At 39.7% G+C, this 20398-nt stretch overlaps 1 long non-coding RNA gene across 2 annotated transcripts; it reads left to right on the top strand.

Moving 5' to 3' along the window:
* Window positions 1–432: 432 nt before the first annotated feature.
* On the top strand, window positions 433–20321 carry LOC139827558 (uncharacterized). 2 transcript variants are annotated; one of them, XR_011738301.1, is made up of 6 exons: window positions 433–556; window positions 5002–5063; window positions 12392–12537; window positions 16325–16498; window positions 17073–17235; window positions 18695–20321. It is a non-coding gene; the product is annotated as an uncharacterized lncRNA (long non-coding RNA). The 2 variants fall into 2 exon arrangements; XR_011738300.1 differs by having other exon boundaries at window positions 17073–20321.
* Window positions 20322–20398: the final 77 nt, after the last annotated feature.

Below are 20398 nucleotides of genomic sequence, written 5' to 3'. Positions count from 1 at the left end.
TATGTTCTTTTTTCTATTTTGGAATATCCTTTTGCACTGGTGTGCCCCATAAGAATCATATCAGTGGTGACTTGAGTGATGCTGAGTGCCTTAGAGACATTAACCTGATTGTGAGAGGGTGACTGAACAGTTTAATATGTCTGTAGAGGTTTCCGTCTCTTTCAAAAATAGGGCTTTGGATCCTATTCCTGCCATGTGATGCCTGCCATATTGAGATACAGGCAGTACCTGCTAGAAAATATTTGTTTCAGTTCTGTAATGGATGTGTTAATACTGACTGTGGAGATGACATTTCTTTAAAAAGAAACTCGAGATGACTGTGCATCTTTCTTGTTTCAAAATATCTTTGTACTCTGCGAATCCCATGGGAAGCACATGCTTTAGTGACTTGTCATGCTGAATGCTTCAGGTTGATTAGATTTGTTGTTCCAGGATGGCTAACAGGTTGCTTGATGACAGCCTCATTGAAGTTGAAGTCATTAAAAAAGAAAATGCTCCTATAGCATCTTGTCTGGACCATCTACAATTCCATGGCATGGTTACAGTGTCCCTACAGGTATGCATTTGAATTCCTCTCTCTTCACAAATGTTGAATTAAGAGACGTGCTGGATTTATTTATGGAGATTTGATGTTAAACTGATACAAAGTACTATTTAATTCAGAAGAATATTATTGGAGGCATGACTACATCTGGCTCATGAGTGAAGACAATGTACTTTGGTGAAGGAAACTGAGATTTTTGCTCTGGAGCACTTATTCTCCAAGAATGCTGATGTCTACCATACACCTTGATCTTGCCTAGACAAATACACTTTGACTATGCTAAGACACAGACAGAGCAGTTTTTTTGTTTGGAATACTCCTCATTTTTTGGTCAGGGTGCTAGGTAATGTCTACCTTGCTTACTTCTGTTTGTGGCCATGCAGGGACAAAGCGATTAATAAATGACATTTACTTGGCCTGACAGCCATCGGTCAATGTTAACATATGACAATGTGTGAGACTGCATTCATTAGAGTGCCAATTTGTTTAAGATTTACAAGCTCTAGGTAAGGTTTCTAAGTTACAGCAAAGAATCTCAAAGATTTTTCTTTAAACAGAGCTGTTTCAATCTTACTGTCAAGTATGGTGGGTAGCAGCAAAGAGCAGAGCCTAATATACAGGTGTTCCCCTGCAAACATATTTCTCTGGTATTTGGGATCATTATTATTTTTCTTAGGTCCTTATGAGAGGCACCTTTTCCTCACTTCATTTAGGCGGTAACAGCAAGTGGTGGGATAATATCTACAGAAGGACATAGGTAGCAAAAGGTTAGCTTCTCATACAAATTGTGTGGTCAGAAGTAATTGTAGAAGCTTAGGAGTAAGTCATAACCCCGAGCTTTTTCTTACTGTCTGTCAGTGTTTAAATCAGCAGGGATTAAGTTGAGCACACAGTCAGCAGGGCACTGTTGACAGCTGAATGCACACCAGCTTTAAAAAACATATAATTTTTTGGTTGTAGAAGCAGTTTTCTCCAATAACATAATCCTCAGAATGTCTGGCATACCCGTGCTGAAAACACCCATGGAGTTTTCTTGGATTATAAATTTATGCTTTTTGTTGGCTCAAGCTGCCTGAGTTTTGTTAGCATTGAATATTTAGTCATTACTGCACACCTGCAAACATCTCAGACTAGGTGCTCTTCCTCCTCAGAGGTCTGATTCAGAAAAAGTGCTCAGATCACACCAAGCACACAGGGCTTCATGCAGAACACAACTCCTGCTGTTTCTGTTAGCAACTGCAGGAAGGGTCATGCTGCCTTCCTCCTCACTCTGCAATTCAACAGCCTGCCGTACAGAGCACCACCATCAGAGAAGATCTGGCTGTGGTTCTCGGTCCTGTTTGCGAGGATTAGAATCACAGCTCCTGCCTCTCAGCTACAGCTGGACTTCCAAGTTGATATATTATGAAATCAGATTTGTGTTCATTCTTCACCAAGAAAGGAAAGGAGGTAACCCCCAGCAGCCCACAGACTTGACTTGCAACTTGACTTTGTCCACCTCCAGCAGGTTTCCTGTGGCCATGAGAAATATGGTTAGGGATTATGGACAGTGTGTTGCATGCAGTTTATGGACTGTTGGTCTAGAGGTTCCAGCCATGGTGATTATGTTGGATCTGAAATGGCACATGGCATGCTACCTCAGTTGTACTGGGCCTACCTGCTCAGATTTCTCCATGACATCTTTTGGGGTCTGTACTGTGATGCATTTGCTGCATTCTTATGAACAGCCATACCTGTCATTAGGAGACAGTTTCCAAAAAATACCACCCTTCAATTCTGTGATACTCTAGGTATGACATGCAAATTGTTCACATAAAGGGCAGGTAGTCAGCTTTACTGAACTGCCATATCTGTTACTCTTGGCATTTATAATATTTCCTGCAGTTAAACAACAGCTGTCTCACTTTAATCTGCTTTAAAAAAAAGTACAACAGCTAATTATTTCTGTCTTTCCTAACAGGCCCATTTTAGAGGCCTTCACTTAGTAGCTCTCATGATTTATGGCAAATGGAACTCATTTCCATGACTATTAGGATCATTTGCAGAGTGTTACACATAACACAGCACAGGTTTGTAGTGAAGTCTCTCTGAAAGCTCATTTTTCTGCTGGTGATGGTCTGTATCACAGCAGCACTGTGACCATCTGTAGATCTCCATGCAACTGTGTGAACAGAAACACTGTATAAAACCTAAATGTTTAAATAAAAAGATCCACTGCCAAGAGACAACTCTCATTTCTTGTGAGCAGCTTTCTTTTTTTACTGTGTTAACTCCAACTCAAAATTGCATAATGGCAGGAGCCTTTGTTTGGCCCATTATAGGACACGCATACATCCATCCATCCCAAATAGAAAAGCTATTTCAGATGCTTGAGTCTGCTGTGTGAGGAGAATTTTGCTCTGAAATTTAAAACCAGCACAATCTCAAGTTTAGTTCTCAAAATACCCTAACTTGTAACTATTTTCAAGGCAGGACAAGGCATATACACAGAAAGAAAAGCATTCAGAGTTTCTGGACTTCCCTCTTAGGAAAGCAATAAGGGCATTCAGCTTAGTGTGGATTATTGCACAGGACAGAGCCCTCATCGAGACTCTACCCTGTAACTGTCCTCCGACAGCTGGGGTGAATATGATAGAATGGTTGTACCTAGTCAATATTGATGTGTGAGGATTCATCAGTTTTTGTAGTCCCTGTTCTCTGGTTTGAGGCATGCACTGTGCAGACTTTACCTAGAGGCAGGGCACTCTGTGCATTTAAGTGATAAGCAAAGCCAGGATTGCAAGTCAACACAGACAGCAATAAGAAGGTGATTATCATCATTAAAGGAGTTTACAAACTCAGATTGAACTTTCTGCAATTACTTAATGAAACAAATTCACTCCAGTTTCTATTAAATCTTTCAGATTGCCTCAATCAAGACTCCGAGGAGTGTAAATAAGAAATGATTAGTTCGGTCACTGTTGTGGTAAAAGAAGATCAGTGGTAAAAAAAGGGCCAGTGAGCTTTGACCCCACACATGTGAATTGCAGGCACTTTTATTCCTGCAAAGGAGTAGAAGGATGCCCTAGATAACCTGTTGGGTTCTCTTCCAAGCTCACTATGACCTACAACATAATCCCTGGGGCACTGAGATTGCATACAGACACAGCTTTATGTGTGCAAATGACATTTGGTGTTATCCTGGCCAACAAAGGATTTCTCCCTTCAATATTTTCTTGTGCTTTGTTTGCCTTTTGCTGTGTTCCTCCAGAGGCTCCTGCTTTTTGTAACAGCCCCCACCAACGCCGGCTTCTCATTACACTCTTTCCCATAGACTAATCTGTTGCCCAGAGCAATAGCCTGAGCAAGTCTGGGGACTGAAAAGAGATCCAAAATTAAATCCCTGCAGAGAACTGCCTTTGTTCTTTCCCAGAGAAATGAAATACAAGTATATCCTTGCCAGAAACAAAGGAACCTGCCTGACAGAGAAATGACATCGCTGCTGTCCCTTGCCAGGGGGACACGAGAGATCCGAATGCTGCTCCAGACTGTGAGACCCTGGTGTGAAAAGCCAGGTGACTGTGCCTGGCTCTCTACTTCCTCGCTGGGCACTGCAGGGAGTGTGGAGCCAAGCAGCCATTACCCTCAGCCTCAGGACTGCAAGCAGAACGCACTGCTGCCAGTTTGAAACTCAGGTTTATTTAGGGTTCTCCTTTCTTCACATTTCACAGAATCACAGAATCACAGAATCAGCTGGGTTGGAAAAGACCTCAGAGATCATCAAGTCCAACCTTTGGTCCACCTTCAGTCCATTTAATTTCGAATTCATATCCCAAGCTTTTCGATAGCACAGGTTTATTACAGTTATGTGTGCACCCAGGTTGATGGACCACACATGCCATTCTTCTGCATGGCAAATAATGATGCTGTCAGAAACATTCTGTTTCCACACATTTCTGCCAGAAAAAACATTTTTCAGCAGCTCGGCAGGGGAAGGAAAGGGCCAGCAGAAGGCATACTCTAGGAGAGAGGTTGCTTGCCTCCTTAATCTGTGGGTTTAGTGTTCTGAGTGTGTTTGCTCTAGTAGAGCTGATGCACTGGAAGATCTTTCCAGGTAGAAGATACTTTCAGGGGCTATGCAGACTTTTATGGGTCAAATTTGCACCAATCTGTGCAAAAAACTAGCATTGTTTTAACTAAAAATATTGAATCCCTTGAATTGTACTGTGCGGGTTTCTAATACTGAGGTCCTATAGTTAAGTAAGTCGATGTCTGATGTTGCTGACTTTGCTTCCTTTGTTTTGCCAGTGCAGAGGCTTTCAGCTGGGAAGAACCAATTTAGCACTTCACCTTCAAAGACAAGAAACTGGGTTGGTCTTTCTATTTGAGTCAGAGACTGATCTCCATGCAAAAATAAGCCCAGGCCTCTAATTGCTGAACTTGACTTTGATACTTGTAATTATTTCCTCTGTTCACAGTGGTTATGAACTGAGTGGAGCAGCAGTGCTGGAAAATGTGCAAATCTGAGGGGCGTCTCCAGGTAAGAACATGTGCAGCTCTCTGCAGAGGCAGTATGGATCTGGTCAGTGCCTAAACCATAGGCTTTGGTCCTAGCTCAGTAATATTACGAGTGATTTTATGTTATTTTGTCATTGTCCAGAAGCAACATCACCTGGCCTTTTATTCTTTTGACTGTTTCAGAAGAATTAGGAATGTATTGCTGATGTTTAGGAAGCAGTGCATTTCTAATGAATACAAAATAGGGTTGCGTGTCTCGTCCAGTTTTCCCCTCTACCCTCAAGTTTCTACATGACGTTTGACAATTTAAATTGTTTAAGAGAACATTATGTGTCTCTGTGAATCTAAAGTGAGTAAACAATTGTGAATATCAGTTATGTTTCCTGCAAAGATTCCAATGTACTTATTTTCTTAATAGCACAATTTACTGTCCTAGAAGCTCACCTTGTGATGGGAATGTGGCTGCTATGCCATGTAGGTGCTGTCAGATGGTGGGAAATTGAAAAATTACTGTTTTTCCCTCATTTGGCTTTATTGTTTTTCTTCTGGGGTCTTCTGCTACCTGTGACTCCTGGTTAGTTCTTTGATGCCCTTATTGATTGCTACACATTAGAAAATAAGGAAGAACCTTAATTAATCCCTACAAGGACAGGCTGCAGCACAAATTAAATGTTGCCAAGTTTTGCACAATATTTAGAGAGCTTTTTGAGGAACCATGAGACCCGGATATTAGCCTTTGATTAGAACAGGATCATCACTCCAATATTTCAGGCTGTTACCTTGGGAGAGTGGCTCCTCTTCTAGAGATTCTTTTTTTTGAAATGGGTTTGGAATCTAATGAAATTATAAAGTCCTTTCACAGAGACAAGCAAAAGCCCAGAGACTACATGTACTGCCTTCCAGCTTTTTTTCTTTTCTAGGCACATTCTGCCTGGTAGTCTTCTGTAATATGATCAGGAAACATCTTGAGTCAGAACAGGTGTTTGTTGCCTTATTGCTACATCACCTTGTCTTGAGAGCTAACAGGTGTACAACTTTGAGGGAAAGCATGCATGAAGACTCTTTCTTTTTGATATTGGCCCTGGCCCTTATGACAGGCCTGTGGAGGTGTACTGACAGGGGAGCTACTCAGTGTAGCAGCTGAAAAGTACTGTGCAATGCTGATGAGTAGATTTTTTAAATTCATTTAAGCTTGGACATCACATAAAACGAAGGAATATGAAAATACATAGTGCCAGCCTTTGTTGTAACATCTTCATTCGCAGTTTGGCAGGTTTCTTCGTGTCAATTTCCCCAGAAATTCCCACTGTTATTCCAAGGAGGGGGAAATATGTTGGAGCGGGACAGTAAAAAAAGTGTTTGGAAACTACAAGTGTCTTAGCAGATCTTGTGGGATTTGAACTGGAGCTCTGAGGAGGCAGGAGGTAGTCATCTCTCCTGCAGAGAAAAGCGAAAGACCTGTTAAAAGCTACATGACACATTAGGTGATCTATACTTCATGGATTTATTGGCTTTGTACTTTTTTTGCTCTTCACCCATGACACTTCTGGTAATTGGTTAGCTGCAGGTTTGCTCCTGCTGGGAACACCAGCAAATTTGAGGAAAAGAGATTTACTAGTGATGTATAAGTCTAGAACAGCGGGCAGAAAATTGGCCCCTCTTGCTATGAGAAGATCAGGAGAAACTGAAATGAGATGAACCCCTTGATATAGTTTGAAAGTACAGTATGTAAGAGTATCTTCGTGCCAGTTGGGAGTACCTGAATACTTTAGCATGCTAGACTGCTCCATTTGTACAGAATGTGGCATCTTGGTAATTCTCATGCACTACTGCTACAACAAAAATTGTTTCTTATTCTGATGTTATACCATTTTACAGTTCCTTTTTCACAGTGTACAAGCATTTATTTTTATTAATTGAAAGAAGAGACTTGTTGAAGTATTCTTGAGAGAGCTGAAAAGAGCAGCAAAAGCTTGCTCTCTGCTTTCATCTGTTTAATTACAGTACGATCTCTAATGACTGGTACCATGAGACGTAGTCATTTTTGTTTGGGTTCTGATCTCATGCTTTTTGTGACCTACTGTAGCCCAGAATTGGCACAGATACATAAATTAACGGATGTGCTGTGAATTTATACAGACTTTTGTCACAGAGCACTTGTGATGGCAAACCAGCCTACAAATTCATCATTTCAGCTTTTGTTCCTCTGAGCTATGACAGCACTGATCTTTGGCATCTCTTAAGTGTTGTTCTTCAGAGAAAACAACTGCTAATCTAGCAGGATGGTATACAGTCTCACTGGGGTGTGGAGTTACTGTGCACATTGTCTGGGTCATTTGGGCACCTGGGACTTGGTTTTGATTGATAGATGCTCCAAAGATCTTTGGCCTGACCTCAGAGCTAAGCTAAAATGTTCAAATGGTTATTTTTGGTAATAAATTACTAGGCATGAGATCAGACTGGCCTACTTACGGGCACAATACCTGTGAAGTCAGGAAGCCTCTATGCAGTTCTGAGGAAAATGGAGACAAACAGTGGCACATTATGTCAAGCATTACCACTTGCTTCAGACCATGTTACCAGGCACCTTCACTGCAGGAGGACAGAGTTCTGCCTCTGAAGGGGGTCATTGCCATCTTGCACATTTCCTCTGGCCACTGCCTCCGAGGAAATGGAACTAAGGAGGCTCTGACCACTCAACACTACAAACTCATCTTTTGGCCAGTGGCCAGACTGCAACCCGTATCTCATGGGGCCCTTTGCCGCAGGATAGGCTCACTTTTAAGCACCCGTTCAGAACTGCACTGTGATACTTGACTCTGGCAAGTGAAGCCTTTCTGGTCCTTGCAGAGAATTTCCTTTGTTGCTTGTAAATGGTTCTGGGTCCTGTGGAAACACCAATTAGTGTCAGACCTAATGTACACACTTCCTCACTCAGGTCTTGGCTATGTTAGAGAATCTGCTTTATTCTGAAGGAGACTTTTGTGAACAACAAATGCACAGTGTCAGATGGGGAGAAGACCAAGAGAGATCGCTTAGACAGTATCTTTATATTAATTCTTCTTATTTCCAGATGGGAGCTTCTGATCCTCTCATTAATTTATTTGCTATTAATATAATTCCTGTTCAATTCCTGTACACATTCCAGAAGCCATAATGATAGTATCCACAATATTAAGCTAACCAAATGCAAAACAGGCTAACAAAACTTGATGGAATTGCAAATAAATAAGCAGTTTTATAGGGTATATAAATACAATTAGTGAGAACTTTTTTGTTTCTTCTTTATAAAAATGGCAAATGAACAAGTTCCATCCAGTTTGAACTTCTAGTCCTAGCATTTATTACTAATATGATGTGTCTGGCTACAGTGTGCTAAAGGCAGCAATGTGCATTCCTGACTTCACATACTAAAGATCTCACTTTTACCATTTTGTTCCTTGTTGTGTTTTATTTTTAGATTATTCTAATTCATTTTTTACCTTAGATACATAGGCCATTTAAAAATATTTTCTGGTAAAGCATACTTTTTAATGGCTGTTCTGATCCTTTTATATGACTCTTTAAAGGAAAATAAGCCAATATCTTCAAAGTATTTAATCCTTACCAAAATGTTAAGTCTCTACTTCATCTTTTGTTGTATCGCAGATATGGTTGTAGTCAAAATAGAAAAGTAATTGCCATTTGTAGCCTGTTTCTTACTTGCCTTATTCCATCAAACCTTTTAGTTTCGGAGCTATCAGGAAGCAGAGAAGGCTTGGGGCTTCAGGCATGTTTGGACTTAGAGTGAATGGCAGAGTGAATCCCCGGAAGTATTCGCTGAAGTCTGCCAAAACAGCATTACCAGGGTTGGAGTTGCTGCTGTTGTTCATTAGGTAGAATGTTGCTGCTTCTCTTCTGTGTTTGTGGGGCCTCATCTCACAGTGTTCAGTCCCATGCTGCTGTTCCTGCTATCAGACTCCTGGAATAGGAATTCACCTAGAAGAGGTTTTGGAGAAACCTCTATCCTTCTAAAACTTGCCGGGAGATCAGAAAGACTGGGGATAGGAATTTTAATGATTCAACTCTTTCCTCAGAGTTCATTATTTTTTCTGCTTTCCTGTTTATGCTAGCCTGTCATACCCTTTGAACTATGGTGCAGATTAGGGTTCTGTTTATTTCCTTGGATTGCTCTCTCACTAATGCATAACATGTTTGTGGCCCTGTAACATCCAGGTTTTTCACTTGTCCTGTGTGAGTGACTTTTCATCAAGTCACCACAAAGAGGGATGCATGCCATGCAGCTCTCTCTATAATACATATAGAAAACATTGTGGAGGCATTAATTCCGACAAAGCATTGTAACAGCAAAAATGTGAGACCTGGAGATAAATTTAACCCTTCAGTGTGTAAACTGACTTCCGATCAGTGATGAAATATAGGCTTTACTGTTTTGCACTAATTCTTGCAAGCACTGAAATACAGATATAAAGAAGTTAGGTTGCAGCATCTGACTGCTTTAGGGGTCCCATGACATGGCTGAATACATTGTATTGATTTAAAACAACCTTTTTCTCCAAGTCAGGTGATCAAGAAAATGACGTTTTTTAAAGATGATTCTGCTGACACTTTGATACATAAAAACAAAGTTGGTGACCAGGTTTTACAGGGTGTTATGGTAGCCGCAGCTTGGAATGCTATTTAGATTGTCTGTCTCTGTCTCCCTCTCTCTATATATATGTGTTGGTTTTTTGTTTGTTTGTTTGTTTAAGCTGGTGCCACAGGCTTATGCATCTCAGTTTTCTGTGCTTGTGTATCAAAAGACATTTTTGTAAAACCAAAGGGCTTCGGGAGTGTGTTCTTGGACTGAAAATCACTGTGTGCTGCTTCACTTACCTGCATTTACTGTACTGCTAATATAATCACTGTCCATTTTTAAAGGACCATCCTTAAAATTTTGAGTATTTGCAAGTCTCTAAATACTGTATCAATCTGAACAGAAATTAATGTGTTGGTCCTTTGGTACTCCCTGGAATTATCCCACTGATTTAATGGCATTTTTGGTTAGAAATGAGTTTGCATGACCAGACCTGTAACTTTTAAGCATGGCCCTGCAGATATTCTTGGACTGTACTGTTATGACAGTTGAGATGCTTTAAGCATTTATAAGCCCTTAAAATGAACTCATTAAGCTGGTTCTGTTCCAGAAGATGTGACCTTTCTGGTAGCTCATAAACCCCATGGAGATGTTTTGTTAGCATTCTTTCAGCAGGCTGAACATCATCTTTGGGAGTATTGTATGACAACAGGAGTAAAATCTGTCTAAGGACTTAATTTTTCCACCTCTATGCGTATATCTCTTCTGTCCTTCATGGTAGACTGCTTTGTCCACAACAGCACCTCTTGGTGGTAAAGGCTTTCCCCCCCTAAGCGTCAGGATCTTTAGGCAGAGATTTGTAACTCAGTTCTTGGAACATCTGAGGGGACCTGGGCTATTGTATGATATAGATATTTTCCTTTTATACGTTAGGTTTTCAAAGTCCATGCAGCAATTCAGTTCTGTTGGGAGGTTGGAAACCTTCCATTATATTGAGTTAGAAGAGCAAATAAAATTCTGGGCTGTGTGGTGTACTACTGCATATATTGACTCAGGCTACACTATCATTTATGGCTATATCCAGAACCAAACTAGTTGGGGATTGAGGAAAACAGTTAAGGTTGAGACAATGGAACTGAAAGCATAAGATGGAGGGGGAGAGAGCCATGCACACACATTGAGGTGGAACAGACCAACAAGCCTCTGTATTCTGTAGTAACTAGAGAAAGTAGTAAGCATGAGGAGATAAGAAACTGTTCTTTCTTTCAAATCATTCTGTGCAAATGTCCAAGTATGAAAATATTCTGTGCATTTTCACTCTTAATGTTTCTTTCCTGTGTCAAAAGTCAGTCTAGGCTCACATGTTTTTGTAGGCTAGGAATTATTCTGAACAAGACTTGTTAGCATAGAAACTCTGTCACTGCTGTGTTATAAAAGCAGCTACTTTCAGATGAATTGTATAGTGTACAAGAAATAAATCAGAAGATTAAGCCATGCGAATGTCTCTTTTATTGATATCAGCTTTGATAAACTGAGTTACTCAAGTAGCTTACTGCAGCATCTTAGAATCACAGAATCCTAGAATGGTTTGGAAGGGACGACTAAAGACCATTTAGACTGACCCCCTTGCCACGGGCAGGGACATCTTTCACTAGATCAAGTTGCTCGAAGCCCTGTCCAACCTGAGCTTGAACACTTCTGGCATCCACAGGTTCTGTGGGCAACCTGTTCCAGTGTCTGGCCTCCCTCATCATAAAAAAATTATTTTTATGCAGTCCAGGGTATGATTAGCTTCCTGGGCTGCAGAATACAGTTCCATCTAATGCTGAATTTTTCACACACCAGTTCCCCACAAGCCCTTCTTTGCAGGGCTATTCTCAATCCATTCATCTTCCGGTCTGTTTTGATCTTGGTTTCCACTTGGACATGAACGTGGACTATAACTCTTTGGACATGACCATCAGCAATTCCTCATCCATCTAACAGTTATTCATCAAAACCATATTTCTTCAGTTTAGTTGCAAGAATGTTGAGTAGGACCGTATCATGGGCCTTACGGAAGTCCAGGTGGATGACATCCATAGTTCCTCTCCTGTCCACTGTTGCAGTCATTCCATTGTAGAAGGCCACTGGATTAGTCAGGCTTCAGGTGCTTCAGTTGTGTTATCACACATAAAATCTTCTTCCACATTTCTACTTTGCTTCCTGCCCACAACCCCAAGAAATGGTTGGATCTTGAAGAGCAGAATGAAGCATTATGGCCTTGATTGTGGCAGAGCTCAGATTAGGCAGTTTTCAATGATATTTTTTTTTTTTTTTTTTAGCATTTATCAGATGCTGGTAAGCTCTCTGTCTTTTATTTTCTTTACTTTTTTTGTTTGTTTGTTTGTTTTGTTTGTTTGTTTGTTTTTCCTAGTATTACAAGATCTACTCTGACACAACACTGTTTTCTCTGGTCTGAAAACCACGATAGTGTTTCCAATAGCAATTGCTCTTGTTCAGTCAGGGAAGAATTGGAAGTGCAGAGATGGATGAAGTTCCCTGCTGGGCTTGACTGTGCACAGTTTAACTGTATCCTGAAGAATGTCTTGCTTTTGTCTGACATCAAGACTTGCTGCTAGGGTTCAGATTTGAAGTGTGACAATTTTAGGGATGTGAATAGTTGCATCTAAACAACAAAAGAAGCCAGGAGCAGTTCCTTGGCTGTACAGTGAAGTGATCCAGTGTGATTGACATCCAAGTGCCTAACCTGTCCTTTTCTTCTTTTTCCACAGGGCAGCTGTGGCCAAACTGTATTGAAGCCAGTTCCTAAGACAACTTGTTTGATAGTGCTGTGCCTGGACACTATGGAGGAGAGTGCTAGTTGTTGTGGGCCCATGTGAAGGACAACTACGCTAACAAATACTTTGGATGATACCAGGTACTGTTCAAGGCTGTACCATGTCCCTGTTTTATTTATGAATATAGGCAGCAAGACTCTTTTATAGCCTGAGAGTCTGTTTAATGTGAACATGCAGGATGAGACTGATGTGCCTAGAAGTGGAACTTAAGCTTTATGTGTCTGAAGCCTAAAACAAGGATACAGAAGACCTGTGTTCTGCCAGCTGTGAGGCTTGCTAGATGCTCACAGTCGCTTGGTGCCAGTGCTGCTCAGACTCCGCAGAGCCTTCGTTGGAGGCACCAGGTTGTGTTGCTGGGTGTGATTTTGGTATGTGTATGTACAGAAGACTGGGAGCTGAGGCTAGCATCTGTCATTTAGAGCTCATTAAAAAAGCACTTTTGGAGGCAGACCAGAAAGAATACAAAAAGCATTATGTACTGAAACAAGATTATTTTATTTCAGTGCAGTACAAAGAAACAGGGGTTACTTTGCTCTGAATGAATGTACTGAAACTAAAAAATGAAGCAGATAAAATACATTCATGTAGTACTAGGAATCCTTGGATATCAAAGCATTGAAAAATGATAGGTATGATGCTGCAGCATTAAAATAAATATTTACATAGCTTTAAACTAATGCATTACTTCCTTGATTAGTGGTATATCATTGGTAACTTAGTTTCCAGCAGCATAAGATATTTACTGCTGACAGTGTTGTCTTAGCCATCAGTCTTTCAGCCAGTGATTTCCATACATTTAAAATGCATTGGTGCAGGAGCAACACTCCGTACCAAGTCACCTCTCCAAAACCTCAGCAAAACGAAAGCCAGTCTCTTTTTTCTCTTTTATTCCAAAAGATTGAACCTGCTAAATTCTGCTAATTACATTGAACTTTGGTTATGTATAGTAACACTGTAAACAGTGGGCCCAGTTCACAATCAAATAACATGAACTCATTGTATGAAAGAAAAAAAAAGAGCTACATTTTCATCCTGCAGCACCAAACAAAATAGCTGCTCTGTTTTGGACTCTTCCAATTAGAGCACTCTTTTTCAACCTGAATCAGGACAGGTCAGCTGTTTTCCTAGTAAGTGTAGATGAGTTACATTTTGAAAGGTATGAAAACATACCAACATAGTGGTTTGCAGCAGAGTCAATAATCCCATTTACAGACTGAGTGATTTTTTTTTAATCTTTTTAATAGGTAAACATTAATTACACACGTATTGCTGTGAACCAAGCCCATTGTCTAAAGGAAGCACATTTCTTGCCGATTGAAAAGTCTTTCTGTAAGAACATGTTTTTATAATGGATTTTAATAGCTGCTGTGTAAGTTAGGAAAATAATGTCTGTACCAACACAAAAAAATTGATAAACATGCAGTAAAATGTAGCATCATTTAGAAAATAATGTGTAAAAAAACCATTCAGTATCTTGTATTAAAGCATTTACACTGCATAGGCATTCATATAAGGATATAATATAATAAAACTCATAAAATATACGAGCATGCAGCAGTTGCCTTATATTCACAGTTCTAGAAATTACCACACATTGATTTCCTCAAATATAAATTAGATTATCCAAAATAGATTTTGCCGCCACGCTCCTTTGCAGTGGCAAACTAAGTTCTGGTGTGCATTGAAGATACTGACCTATATAACAGGCCTAAGCTATGCCACTGTAGTGTACGCATCTGCGATATATATTGTGTTTTGGAATAGGAAAGATAATGAGAAGTTACCCACACTTCTCACAGTAGAACTTGGAGACTATGCAATGCTTGAACTGAACAAAATATATAAGCATATTTATTGTATTCTCCTTAGAGAGTAACACTGCAACCTTGCCACATATCTAGCTACTGCATAAGCTGGCCATGCAGTTTTCAAAATAAGTTTAGACAGAATTTCCTATTTTATGTTTTATTCCATCAGAAGAAGTACAGTAGTAAGCTTATATAGTACATATCCTTTTTGCTCTGCAAACTTTACAGAAGACTCCTGCTACTTTCCGGTTGTGCAGGGGAATACAATGCAGTGCCAAAGTCACACTCAAGAGATTTCAAATGTCTTTGCAGAGAGGTCTTCTTTCTTCATTTACTCTTTTGAAGGTGGTGGTTATATACGATGGTGAGTTAGGACCATCTTAACTGTCACAAGATGATGGTAACCAGATTAGACCCCCTTTGTGGCCAAGTGCCACTTGGAGGGTAAAGTTGAGGTCATGTGGCTTGAAGTTGCCTGTGGTTTTGACTTGCGTCTTATTGCCCAGCTTGGCAGGTTAACATGGTGTGTGACTCCAGGACAACAATGAACAAAATACCTGGAGGCAGGGCCTGTGTTAGTTGTACGAGGTTTGCAGAATTGGGTTCTAGATCCTCATACAGGTTTCCGATGTGCCAAGGCAAAATCGGACTGAAGAGCCTGACTTAAAACCCTTTCCCCATAAAGGTATTTTTTCAGTAGTGTCTGCATTCTGCTTTTGCCCTGACTCCCCTTGTGTCCATCTATAGTAATTTGTGTGTCTTTAAACAACACGTGCATGTACTTCCTTTTTCTGCGCACTTCAGGTAAAGCTAGTGGAAGTAACCTTGTGAAGTATGTTACAGCACCAATGATGCAAGCTGCAGGGATTCATTCCTGTGTACAGAGCAGCAAGAGATTCAGAAACAGCATGTAGGAAATAGCCTGAAAAGGAAAAAGGCAGACGAGGCAGAGGGAAAGATAATGAACAGTTGCCAATGAAAAATGGGAAGAAAGGGAAGAGAGAATTCAGGCAGTGGTTGCTGTTCCCTCTCTGTTTTTTTTTTTTTTTAAAAAAAAAAAAAGTCCTCTCTGGAGTGGTTAGTTCAGAGAGAAACATCGCCCTTTGTTTTTTCAAAAAGTGAGCTTTGGCACACCTCTGATGTGAGAATGGAAAGGTGAGTAGGTGGTTTTGGTATGTGCTATCGGGAACTGTTACATTAATGTACTTCTGTGCTGTGGCCAGGCATTTCTTTTGTAGTTCATTATTCTGAGTCTTTTTAATATGTGCATATTCCTTTTTTTAGTAAAGGCCTTTCCAGAAAGAGCTTTACTATTTCCTGTGATGCTTATTTAAGAGTAGGACAGCAGTGGAACAAGTCTTTGTACTACAGATGTTCCAAGCTCTCTGGTCACAGATATTAATCTTTCCTCTGAGGATGTGTCTCTGTGTGTGTGTGTGGGGGGGGGAGCCTCAGCTCCATATTTGGGATCTGATATGGGGGCATCTGAGTGCTTTTGTTGTATCAGCTGGCACTTGGAAAGTAGGCTTACAGCTTATTTTAGTTGGCTTGCTTGCTGCCCCACATGTTGCCTTTCCACCTTTCTCCAGAATTGTTCACCAAGATCTCTCTGTTGACGTCTGAAGACATGTATAGTGTGAGAAATGACTATTTAAAAAAAAAAAAAAGATTATTTGGCAGTAGGGTCTGTATAAATATATACAGACAGCATTTTTTTGCATACCTTTTAAGCTGTATACACCCATAGATGGACATAAGACTCTGCTGCCAAACCTTTGTACAACATACCAAAGCTAGTGGTTCACAGCTTCTTTGCTGCATCTCTGTCATACTAAGAGCAGCAGTTTAGATGAGGGACTGTCCATAAACATTAATTTCAACTTGATTAATCTGAGGTACTGCACTAGCCTCTCATTATTTTGTCAGTTCTCACTTTTTAAAATATGGGCATAAATGAGAACGTGTTCTGGTTTTGATCCTGAGTTCTTACACATTTTAATGCTTGCACTAGGTTCTTTGGGTTCCTCACTGAATCTGCCATTCATTTTTCTTTCCACAGGGAATATACATATAAGCTAGTTTGGAAATTCCTTTTAAGAATCAGGAGACAGATAAAAGCAGGTATCACAGCTGTCTTGAGTGTAGTGAGAAGGAGGAAAAGGACCTCTGTGAGAAGCCTGACAGTTTGCTGCAAAGAATTCGGTATCAGGCTGTGAGCACAAAGTTCCCACAGGTATGCACTATCTTTGGAGAATGAATCGAAGTTGGATGGACAAGATCTTTGCTTTCTTTTAGAAATCTCATCAGCTCTATTTCTAGTAGCAACCTTGGGCTATTCCTTGAAAACAGGAGACAGTGCATTTTCCATTTTTAACTGTCTCTTCCACCCCTCTTGTGAAGTGAAGAAATTAATTCCTAAGGACAAGGGGTGTTTGCTTTCTCACCTTTTCATGCTAAAGTTACCCACACATTTCAGTCATTACAGATCTGGTTGTATGATAAAGAATGGTTTACATTAGAATAAAATGAGGCCCCCAGAAGAGGTATTTCTATCACCAGAAGAACCAGAACCTCATTTAAAGCTTGCCAAATGTTCTCCCCCACCCCAATCTCTTCTTCTCCCTGATTTTGCCTATGTGTCTCTCTGGGTGAAGAATTATGTGAGGCACGTGGAATTATTCGTTGGACCTCCTTTCTCTAGCGTCACACTAGGTGAAGGATCTCTTCAAGGGAAAAGCATGTTGACTAGCCAGCAGTTTTCATAAGAAGCAGGTAACTAAAAATATTTTGTTTTCTTTGCTCCTCAGGCAATGACAAGTGAAAACGTGGACTGGGTTGCTGAACAAGCAGGAGATGGTGAGAGGACAAATGAGATTAGGAGAATGGCCCTCTGACCTTCAGAAAGAAACAGCTGTCATTTCCAGAAGCATCTTGCTTTTCTATCAACTTTCAAGAAAAACATGAATACAGGTATAGTGTCATTTGAAGAAATACAAATACAGAATAATGGGGAGTAATTGAATACTGAGTCAATCCAGTTGAAAACATTTGTTAGCAAGTCAGTCAATAAAATGTTCCACACACTTCCATTTGAAGAGCTTCTCATTTTGTGTGTTATACACTGTTTTGCTTAGACAATACTACATATAATGCCTTTAATCTTCAACGTAATTAAGATCTTAATGGAGAAGGAATCCTTAAGTCCCCCAAAGTTACATTTGAAAATAATTCCAGCTTCTAAGTCATTTATGAACTTTATATAATTTGGGGGGAATCTTTCTTCATTTCAGTGCATTTAATTTGTCAGATTTGATGGCCTGATACTTGTGGTGAGTTTTCAGCAGTTTATTAAGAGTTCAGAATAGTGATCTGACTATATTTGTATATCAAGAAACCATACATTTATGCTGCATATGATGTGAAATTAGCAGGTGTATGCTGTGTTGTAAATCCTTGCTTATTTAGCACTAAGAACTTTTAATGGACAACAAAGAGACCCATTTCAAATATCGCTTTGCTTATCAGTACCCGATACATAGAAACTGATGGGATTTTACTTATGCAGATCTCTTTCTGTTAAACATAATTTTGTAATTGTCAAAGGTTCCCTCCTCGTTCTGAAAACAGCCATGAGCATTCACTCACACAAAGAAGCGCAAGGTGGATGCATAAGAAATGCAGAAATTTGCAGGGAAAGGAACAAAATGAGAACATAGCCCAGAGCTTTTAGGTCAGCACCCAGTCCACTAACTTGGTCTGATTCAGGTTGGTTTGATGCTGTATTTCCTCCTCTTCCTCACTACTCTTATTACATTTTATGCTGTTGCAGGAGAGACAGATATTATTATGTCATAGAAATACATATATTATTTTTTTATTCATGTTTATGGCTGTGCAATATAAAGGAGCACAAAATAATCCTCCGGAATGCTAAAGTTGTTGGACGTTTTGTTGTATTTTGTTCTGTTCAGTGGCCTGAATCAGCCATCAACCTTATTTCTGCTCTTAAAAAGAAAATTATGTTCATTTTACAGGATTAAAAAGACTTCCTGAGTCTCCCTGTAAAATTGCAGTGTAAAACTGGTTTTGAACAAAATAGAGCTGACTTCATTGACTATAGCAGAATAATTTGCAGCCAGAATTGAATTGTGCTCTTAAAAATCTAAATTTAACAAGGTTTTCAGAAATAGGCTGAAGTAGCTTGATTTTTGTTCTACATGTATTTTGAGTTTGAGAGAAAACTTAACCTTATTATGTTAATGCAGTTGTAGCATATGGATATGGAATATAAATGTATTTTTGTGAAAACACAATTTAAGTTGCTTTGTCAAACCACTCAGTGCAGTTGGATTCTTCATTCAGATTCTCTGTAAATTCCTGACCTGAATATAATTTGAACACACAATTCTCAGATACTTTTTCTTTGAAGTCCACACAGGGATAATCCAAACGGGAGGTGCAATAGGAAGCTCCGCTGTATTGTAAGAGTTACTCTACTGACTTCAGCATCCACTCAGTGTAAAGCATGTGAGTTCTTTTCTCGTCTAAACTATTTTGAACGAGGTCTCCTTTACATGCTAGTTTGGCAAGCTTCTAAGGCATTTGTGCAACGTGATGATACAAGAGCAACCCGATTCAATGCTGAGAAATTAATAAATAACTTCCAGCAGTAATTAAAGTGAAAAACTACAGCTAAGAAAAGCAATCACTCTACAGTATCAGTTGAGCTACTATACTCTGCAGTGTTAAAAGTGGAATATGTTTACTGGTGCATTTAACTTGGGAGGTGTCATTGTGAACTTCAAATATACCAAGGATTCATTCTATTTTTTACATAGAGTGAATTGGATTAACAGTGATTGAAAAACCATGAATATATACATATAGAAAGGATAAAAGTGGAAGAAAAACACAGTGCCAGAAATTACCATCTGGAAACATATACACATGTAGTCAGTATTTTTGTATTAAAATGAGCGGGTAATTCTGAAGTCCAAAATGGTTCTAAGGTAATTTAGTGCTCTCTATAAGGCCGTTCTCAGGAGTCAAGTGCATGATATTCAAGATGAGGATAGTTAAAAAGACTTCAGTTTAAAGAACTGGAGTAGCCAGCTAATGTTTTTACCATCTGAACGAGAACGCCTGTGCTATTTTCAGTAAGTACACACTAAAGTCACAAAAAAAATCCTACAAATTCTTTGGATTTCTCCTTAGATTAGGGTTAAATGGCAGGTAACATTTACACACAACTTCTTTTCAGTTCAGTGTCTATGTATGCAAAACTCAACAAAGTAGTAGAATTCTGGTAGCTAGTAGTATAGTAAATAATGAGTAGGTCTTAAAAGTGGCATCTGACACTTCTTGTTTCTCAAGCTCTCCTCTGAACCACCTGCAGAGCCTGGATTTACTGTAAGGAGCGCTGGGCCCCGTATTTTGTAAAAAGCACAGCCCCAAACTCAGTTCAAGGACGCATTTTCTTTAGAAAAAGGTGAGGGAAAAAAAAAAAAAAGGACAAAAACTTGAGACCATTCCTGTCACGGTACAGCTATGGCCATTGTGCTGTGGCACCTAATCCTTGTCTTCAAAGAGAAGGTGAGAGCAGCTGTGGATGTCAATTCATGCATCAGGCAGGAAAAAGTGGTTGCCAGCCCAAAGCAACTTGAGACTTAAAATGCAAGATTTGTAAAGCAGCCACTGCCTGATTCGTCACTTTTGCTGTGTGCTTAAAGGAGTTTGTGTGGTTATGCTTTTGATAGCAGCCAGGTGTTTGGGCAAGTGATATTTTATTTATTTTACACCTTGGCAGGACAGAATAATTCAACTGTGGTGTGGATTAGTTGATAATGAAGACAGGAGTAATTTGTGAAATTTAATTGTAGAACTGGGCTTGGATAAAAATGCTTAGGTTTAAATGTGCTTGTGGTTTGGACCAACATCTCACATTCAGTTTTTGTCTTTTTGTGACTCTAGTTCTACGTACTAACCTGTAAACACCATAATATTTAGTCTTCTTAGAACGTTTCCTGTATGCCTCAGGACTAGATACAAGATCTTTAGCAGGACTTCACATGAGGAACAGTTAAACAAAAACTTGTATGAATAAGGCACTAGTAAATGTTTGCAGCAAACAACA

The sequence above is a fragment of the Patagioenas fasciata genome, chromosome 3 (assembly GCF_037038585.1).
Source record: "Patagioenas fasciata isolate bPatFas1 chromosome 3, bPatFas1.hap1, whole genome shotgun sequence".
Lineage (NCBI taxonomy): Eukaryota > Metazoa > Chordata > Aves > Columbiformes > Columbidae > Patagioenas > Patagioenas fasciata.
This window is presented reverse-complemented; position numbering and strand designations above follow the sequence as displayed.